Source organism: Rousettus aegyptiacus, unplaced genomic scaffold (assembly GCF_014176215.1).
Source record: "Rousettus aegyptiacus isolate mRouAeg1 unplaced genomic scaffold, mRouAeg1.p scaffold_m13_p_14, whole genome shotgun sequence".
Lineage (NCBI taxonomy): Eukaryota > Metazoa > Chordata > Mammalia > Chiroptera > Pteropodidae > Rousettus > Rousettus aegyptiacus.
In genome coordinates, this window is record NW_023416289.1 from 47588433 (window position 1) to 47596127 (window position 7695).

The window sequence follows — 7695 nt, forward strand, 5'->3', positions numbered from 1 at the left end:
ACGAACACGAGAGTTCTGGGTCAGCTGCGACGGGTAAAGTCTATGCATGGGCCGGGGTTCTGAGAGGGCGAATTGACCTGCGGACCAGCCCTGTCACCCGCTGCGGTGCCTAAAAATGATATTTTGTGCGGCATTAGGCAATGATTCGCTCTCCGGGGTGCAGGGCTCAGGTTTGACCATGATGCCGACCCGGCTCTGTCCCGATTGTTGGAGTGGCCAGCCTGGGTCCAGGCAGAGCCTCTCCCGGGCACGCTCGTTCTCACTCCACTTGGAGCTCCGGAGAAGTAAAGGGATGGGATTCGGCCTCGGTGCCCGAGGCAGAGTTCCAGGAGGCCGGCGGTGTTATCAATTTCATCCCGGTCACACGCAGATGTTGCTGCTTTGTCCAGTCATCAGAGATTGTATCTGCAGGAGTTTGAGGGAGTAACCGGGCAAGTCTCTGTGAAGGTGTTGGGCACCCTGGAGGGGGTCAACCAGCTCCGGCCACTGGCCCTAATCCGCAAAAAGTGAGCAGGGTTGCCGCGGGAGAAGGGGAGACGGTGTCCTCCCCGCGGACAACCGCACACCCCGGAGGTAAAGGTCAGCCTGGGTGCAGGCAGAGCCTCTCCCGGGCATGCTTGTTCTCACTCCACTTGGAGCTCCGGAGAAGTAAAGGGATGGGATTCGGCCTCGGTGCCCGACGCAGGGTTCCAGGAGGCCGGCGGTGTTATCAATTTCATCCCGGCCACGCGCAGATGGTGCTGCTTTGTCCAGTCATCAGAGATTGTATCTGCAGGAGTTTGAGGGAGTAACCGGGCAAGTCTCTGTGAAGGTGTTGGGCACCCTGGAGGGGGTCAACCAGCTCCGGCCACTGGCCCTAATCCGCAAAAAGTGAGCAGGGTTGCCGCGGGAGTAGGGGAGACGGTGTCCTCCCCGCGGACAACCGCACACCCCGGAGGTAAAGGTCAGCCTGGGTCCAGGCAGAGCCTCTCCCGGGCATGCTTGTTCTCACTCCACTTGGAGCTCCGGAGAAGTAAAGGGATGGGATTCGGCCTCGGTGCCCGACGCAGAGTTCCAGGAGGCCGGCGGTGTTATCAATTTCATCCCGGGCACGCGCAGATGGTGCTGCTTTGTCCAGTCATCAGAGATTGTATCTGCAGGAGTTTGAGAAGTTAACTGGGCAAGTCTCTGTGAAGGTGTTGGGCACCCTGGAGGGGGTCAACCAGCTCCAGCTACTGGCCCTAACCGCAAAAAGAGAGTGGGGTTACCGCGGGAGAACAGGAGACGGTGTCCCACACTCGCACACCCCAGAGGTAAAGTTCGGCTTGGGTCCGAGCAACCTGAATGCGTTTCTCACATTTTTGGGTCTGGCTTCTGCGGCGGAGAATGGGGAAACAAACACAGAGCACAGTGTTTGAGGCCGACAGATTGGCAGGGTCCTTGTGAGTCCTTGGCACCCAGAGGATCCTTTCTGGAAAAGCGCACAGACCGGGACCTTCGTGTGGGCGTGCAGAGCAGAGCTCTGGCGAGCTATGGATGAGGCTGTGAATGCATTTGCCGTGGTCAAGGAGTCCTCCGTAACCTGTGGAACTGCCCAGTCACCAGCTGCGGAACACGAAATCCACCGTGTGAGCTCAGAATTGCATTTCGGTGTTTGTGGCCATTGTGGTCGCCTCCCTGGCACCAGAAGTCAGTGCCTGGCCGTGGCTATACTTGGCCATGTCCGTCTGGCTGATGCTGCCCACTTCGATGTTGCAAGATGTTCCCGTGCACCGGGGGCTTGGGACGCGGTGCTGTCTCTGGGCTCCAGCGAGGAACAGTAGCCGGTGTCCTCACAACGGTCGCAGGCCCCCACTGGACTCTGCTTCAGACAGGGTGACTGCACTGCGCAGGGCAGCCATGATCAGGCGTCCTCCTGAATCTGTGGGGCACCCTTGAATGAGAAGGTAGTCCAGGCTGACGCATCCGCTCCGGTGGCTGTCTCCGGGACTCCCTCGGCCTTGCAGAGCCATGCACGGAATGGCTCGTGCTCTCCTGGACGGAGGCCACCCACGTGCACGAGATTCAAGGCTGTTCGCTGAGCAGCCAGGCTCTGCTCCCAGCACGGGCTGGGCAAGATTCCCACCCCGAGGTGGACCAGGGTAACTTCGAATGACGTGGTGGCCCACGGCGGGCCGTGGCCACTCGTGATGACGATCCATCTGGCTGACGATGGCCACCTGGTGGCTGCTCTTAGTTTTCTTTCCCCAGAGCACTGTGGAAATCGGAATGAGTGGGATTTGGTCAGTGCCCAAGGGCCGTCACCAGTTGCCGTACCCAAAATCCGTATTTTCTTCCCCACGTTAGTCAAGACCGTCTCTGCGGTGTTAGTGGCCAATGAGGTTGGCTTTCTGGTGCAGAGAGCTCAGGGCATGAGCATTTCGCCCACCCAGCTCGTCCATACTCTTTAAATGACCAGCCTGCGTCCAGGCAGAGCCTCTCCCGGGCACACTTGTTCTCACTCCACTTGGAGCTTCGGAAAAGTAAAGGGGTGGGATTCGGCCTCGGTGCCCGAGGCAGAGTTCCAGGAGGCCGGCGGTGTTATCAATTTCATCCCGGTCACGCGCAGATGTTGCTGCTTTGTCCAGTCATCAGAGATTGTATCTGCAGGAGTTTGAGGGAGTAACCGGGCAAGTCTCAGTGAAGGTGTTGAGTACCCTGGAGGGGGTCAACCAGCTCCAGCCACTGGCTCTAACCCGCAAAAAGTGAGCAGGGTTACCGCGGGAGAACAGGAGACGGTGTCCCGCCTGTGGACACCGCATACCCCGGAGGAGAAGGTCAGCCTGGGTCCGAGCATCCTGAATGCGTTTCTCACATTTTCGGGTCTGGCTTCTGCGGTGGAGAACCGGGAACCGGACATGGAGCACAGTGTTTGAGGCCGACAGACGGCGGGGTCCTCGTGAGTCCTTGGCCCCAGAGGATTCTTTCTGGAAAAGCACACAGAACGGGACCTTCACGTGGGTGTGCACAGCGGAGCGCTGGCGAGGTATGGACGTGGGTGTGAATGGATTTGCCGTGCTCAAGGAGTCCTCCGTGACCTGTGGAACCGCCCAGTCGAATGAGAAGGTAGCCCAGGCTGACGCATCCGCTCCGGTGGCTGTCTCCAGGGCTCCCCTTGGCCTTGCTGAGCCATGCGCAGGATGGCTCGCGCTCTCCTGGCCGGAGCTCACCCGTGTTCACGAGATTCAAGGCTGTTCGTTGTGCCGCCAGCCTCTCCTCCCAGCTCGGGCTGGGCAAGATTCCCACTCCGAGGTGGACCAGGATGACGTTGAATAACGTGATGGCCCGCGGTGGGCCATGGCCGCCCGAGATGAGGGTCCATTCGGCTGACGGTTGCCACCTGGTGGCCGCTTTCATGGCAATCGCCTTACGGAGCTCCGCAGAAATCAGAAGGAGCTGGGATTTGGCCATGTTGCCCGAGGCAAGTTCCAGGAGGCCGGCAGCGTGATCTGCTTTACCTCGGTCACACGCGGATGTTGGTGTTTTGTACATTCACACGAGAGTATCCGCGGGGGTTTGAGGGAGTGACTGGCAAGTCTCAGTGAAGGTGCTGGGCACCCTGGAGGGGGTCGACCAGCACCGGCCAGTGGCCGTTCCCCACAGAAGGCCATCAGGGTTTCCTCGGGAGACAAGAGACGGTGTCCTGCGCCTCGATGCCCATACATGCCAGAGGTGAAGGCCAGCCTGGGTCCGAACATCCTAAATGCATATCTCTCAAATGTTCGGGTCTCACTTACACCATGTAGAATGAGTAAAACGGACACGCAGCTTAGGGCAGGAGGCCGCGGGCTGTCCAGATCCTCGTGAGTCCTGGCCGTCGCAGACCTCCCCAGTGAAACGCGGACAGACCTGGCCTGCGTGTGGGCGCGAACCCCGGAGCTCTGACGTGGTAGTGATGGGGGCGTCGATGGATGCGTCGTGGTCAAGGAACCCTCCGTGCCCCGTGGAACCCCCCGTCACCAGCAGCGGTACCCAAAATCCTTATTTTCTTCCACCATGTGAGCCAAGCGCCGCTCTGCGGTGTTAGTGGGCGATGAGGTCGGCCTCCTGGGCGCACCAAGCTCCAGACGTGACCGCTGGGGTTGGTTCTGCGTGATGCCGCCCGCCAGGATGTGGGAGCCGCTGTCTGGGGCTTGGGACTCGCGGTCTTCTCTCCAGGCTCCAGCCCTGAAGGGCCGCGGGGGTTCTCATGCCGCGTACACGCCCCTCTGGACCCTGATGCTGAGAGGGCGACTGTCCCATGCAGGCTTCGTGCCCCATGTGCAGGCGACCTCCCCCCTGGTCTGTGGCCACCGTTGCCTGAGAAGTCCTGTGAGGCTAACGCATCCCCTCCGGTTGCTGTCTCCCGGTCCCCCTCGGGCTTCGCGGGCCATGCACGTGATCGCTCAGGCTCCCCTGGCCGGAGCCCACACGCGCACCGGAGAGGATGCTCTGTCTGCTGAGCCGCCAGCCTCTCCTCCCAGCTCGAGCCCTGACAAGAGTCGCGCTCCGAGGTGGACCGATTAAGATTGGATGACGTGATGGCCCGCGGCGAGCCGTGGCCACTTGTGATGACGATCCATCCGGCTGACGATGGCCACCTGGTGGCCACTGTTCGTTTTCTTTCCCCAGAGCTCCGTGGAAATAGGAAGGAGTGGGATTCAGCCTCGGTGCCCGAGGCAGAGTTCCAGGAGGCCAATGGTGTTATCAGTTTCATCCCGGTCAGGTGCGGATGTTGCTGCTTTGTCCAGTCACCGGAATTTGTTTCTGCAGGAGTTTGGGGTGTGACGGGTAACTCCCGGCCGCAGCTAACCCTTACCGCGAAGGAGGACTGTGCTTGCCCGGCCCGCGGCCTCTCCTCCCCTCTCCAGGCCCGGCGAGAGACGCCCTCAGACATGGACTGAATCAGATTGGGTGTCTTGGCGCGGCCCACAGTGAGTCTTCACGTCCCTGAACAGGTCTGTGTGGCTGACGTTTGCTCCGGCTGCTGATCGCCCCCTGGTGGCGGCATTTATAGAGTTGTCCCGCTGAGCTACTCGGTCCCGGAATGGGTGAGGCTGACGGCTGTGACCTAGGCGAGCTCCAGGAGGAGGCCCGCCGCACTGGCGGGGTTAGCCCCTGTCACTATCAGACACCATCGCTGCATTTGTTTGCTGGAGACTGTACCGCACAGAACTCGCCACTGTGGGTCTCCTCCGGTCCGTCCTGGACGTGGTGGCCAGCCCAGGACATATGAGGATCCCCCAGCAGGACAACGTCCGTGCTGCCACTTGACAGAAGCCTCTGCTGCAGAATATTTTTGGTCTCTCCAAAGACGCAGACGGAGGGACCACCCTGGCCTGCCCCCACCTGGCTCTCATCCTGCTACCAGGTACAGAGGGTCGACCAGATGGCTCCGAGAGCTCGTGGCGATGCAATGGTTTTAAAGAATGATAACTGGGCCAGGGAACCAGTAGCCCCGTATGACCTGTGCTTTGGTCCCGTAAATGAGCACAGTAATTTTTTCGGCCAAAGTTGGTATTTTCTGTTGCCAGATTAGTGGTCACTTTGCTCTTGCGATCGTGGCTGGAGAGGGTTCCACCGTGGCTTGGACTATGACCTGACGCCCATCTCTGCCTGTGCGGCTGAGACTTTTGCCCAGCTAGCTATCCTGGACCTCAGCCCGCCAGTGCTGAAGCCTGCGGTTCTGGGCGCTCCGTGCCTCCAGCGTGCCGCGGCTGCAGGAGCCTTATCCGGAGGTGTGAGCTGTGGGTCAGGCGTCCTTCACCGGGAGTTGTCAGCTGCCCCGTCCTGAGGCAGCATCTTTGTGTGACCTCTCCCTGGATCCCTCCGGGTGCTTTCCGCACTGATTGATGTGGTGCTCGCCCCCGCCCAGGGCAAGTTGGTGAATGTTTGTGGGGAAGCTGTGTGCTCTCTGTGGCCCTGGGCCATTCTCCCAGCGCATGGAAAGCAGGGGTGCGGAACGGCCCACCTCTGTCTCCCAAAATCAGCCCCATAGCATCGGCAGCTAGAGTCCTGTGACGTAGCTGACTCTTGCTTGCCCTTCGGTGGTGTCTCCCTGCGGTGGGGAGACTGGCTGCCGGGCCCTCTGCAATGCTCATTGTGGCTCCAGTCGCTCCTCTGGTGTTTGAGGCAGACCGGGGTACTAAGTCCGTTCTGACCCAACCCGCAGGCCGCCGCAGCAGTGCCTGAGCGGTGGGCCCCACGTGGCCTGAAGGGAGCGCTCTCTGTTTGCTTCCTGCAAGAGGGAGCCCCTGCGATGGCTTAGCCTGCTAGCAGAGGGCGCCAGCATCTTTGGAAACCATAGTTTTGGCATTTCCCACATGTGTGTTGTTTGCCTGTGTTAGAAACAACAATCAGAGCGACAGAGACGCCGTGGATGTGATGAGCTAGAGGCAGCGCGGGCTCGCAGCCTCCTTGTGTTCCCTGTGAGACATTGCTGTGACCAACGTAGTGTTGAGAGTGATACCCAAGTGACGGCTTTCACCAGAGATGGCCTTGGGAGGCACAACCAGGTGCTCTTGCCTTGGGCGGTAGACCTTGGTGCAGCTCACACTGGGCATGTACGAAGCCCTCACAGTGGGCAAGGCCCGCCAGGGGTGGGGCCAGAGCCCACCTCCGTCTGCTGCAGGCACACCTCCCCTCCACTGGTCAGTGCCCAGGGCGGGGCATGTGTGGTTACCTATGAGGTGCCTGGGAGAACCTGCCCCAATCCCACTTTGTTGGTCAGTGTCCCTGACTAGATGGTACCCCATGTGACTGGACAGTGGTGCAGGATGTCAGCATGTGGCCTGAGCCTCTGAGATGGTTCCATGGGACTGCCTCGCGCTTAGGCTTCTCGGGTGAGACCTTTGTGTTGTGCCTCTGTGGTGTGCTCTGTCCAGCCGTAGGTCTGGGACTGAGCCTGCTTTGAGCCACATCGTGGCCTGATCAACCACGTGACTGGCAGCACCTGGGCCTTGGCCAGGCCCTCCTTCTTGAGCATGCTAGCCTCAGTGCTAAGTACCTGTATCTTTAGCAGGTGGCATCTCAGCCTTGCCATGGGAGGAGGTGGGGTGTTTTCCACCTCCTGTGGAGGGACATTGCCATGTGTCCCCCCCAGTATGTCTGGGCCACCAGGACATTGCCAAGCTAACATGTCCTCTGGTTCCTCCCACTCTTACCTTGCTGAGTAGCACCTGCTTCTCTGTGGGCCCTGAAGACAGAGCCAACAAGGGCCTCCTTGTGCTAATGGCTCAAACTTAAAAAGCAGCACGTAGCAGCTATGGACAAGGGCCTCTTATGCAAGGTGTGCTTCTGGGAGAAACCCGAACCAAGGCTTGGCGCCTGCCTGCCTCCTGCACCATGGTCCTGGTCTCCGAACTAATGTGGAATTCCTGGAATTCTACCTCAACCAATAGGACCAACTATCCAATCACAGCTGTCTCAACTCTATGCCCAAGACCTCTGGCTCGGAATGTGCACCTTCTTCCACTGAAGACTGTGTCCCCACCGGTGCTGAGACACGGTGCTCTCGCCAGGGGCCAGCCCTCACAGGGTAGAGAGGCGTCGATGGACCTGAGCAGGGGAAGGGGCTGAGCAGCCCGCAGCTGCCTCACAACTGTGCTCTCCTAATGTAACACTGTGCTGCGTCTCAACAGAGCTGCAAAGTACTGAATCCAACTCCCTTCCCTGCAACTCAAAGTTGGGGAGATGTGT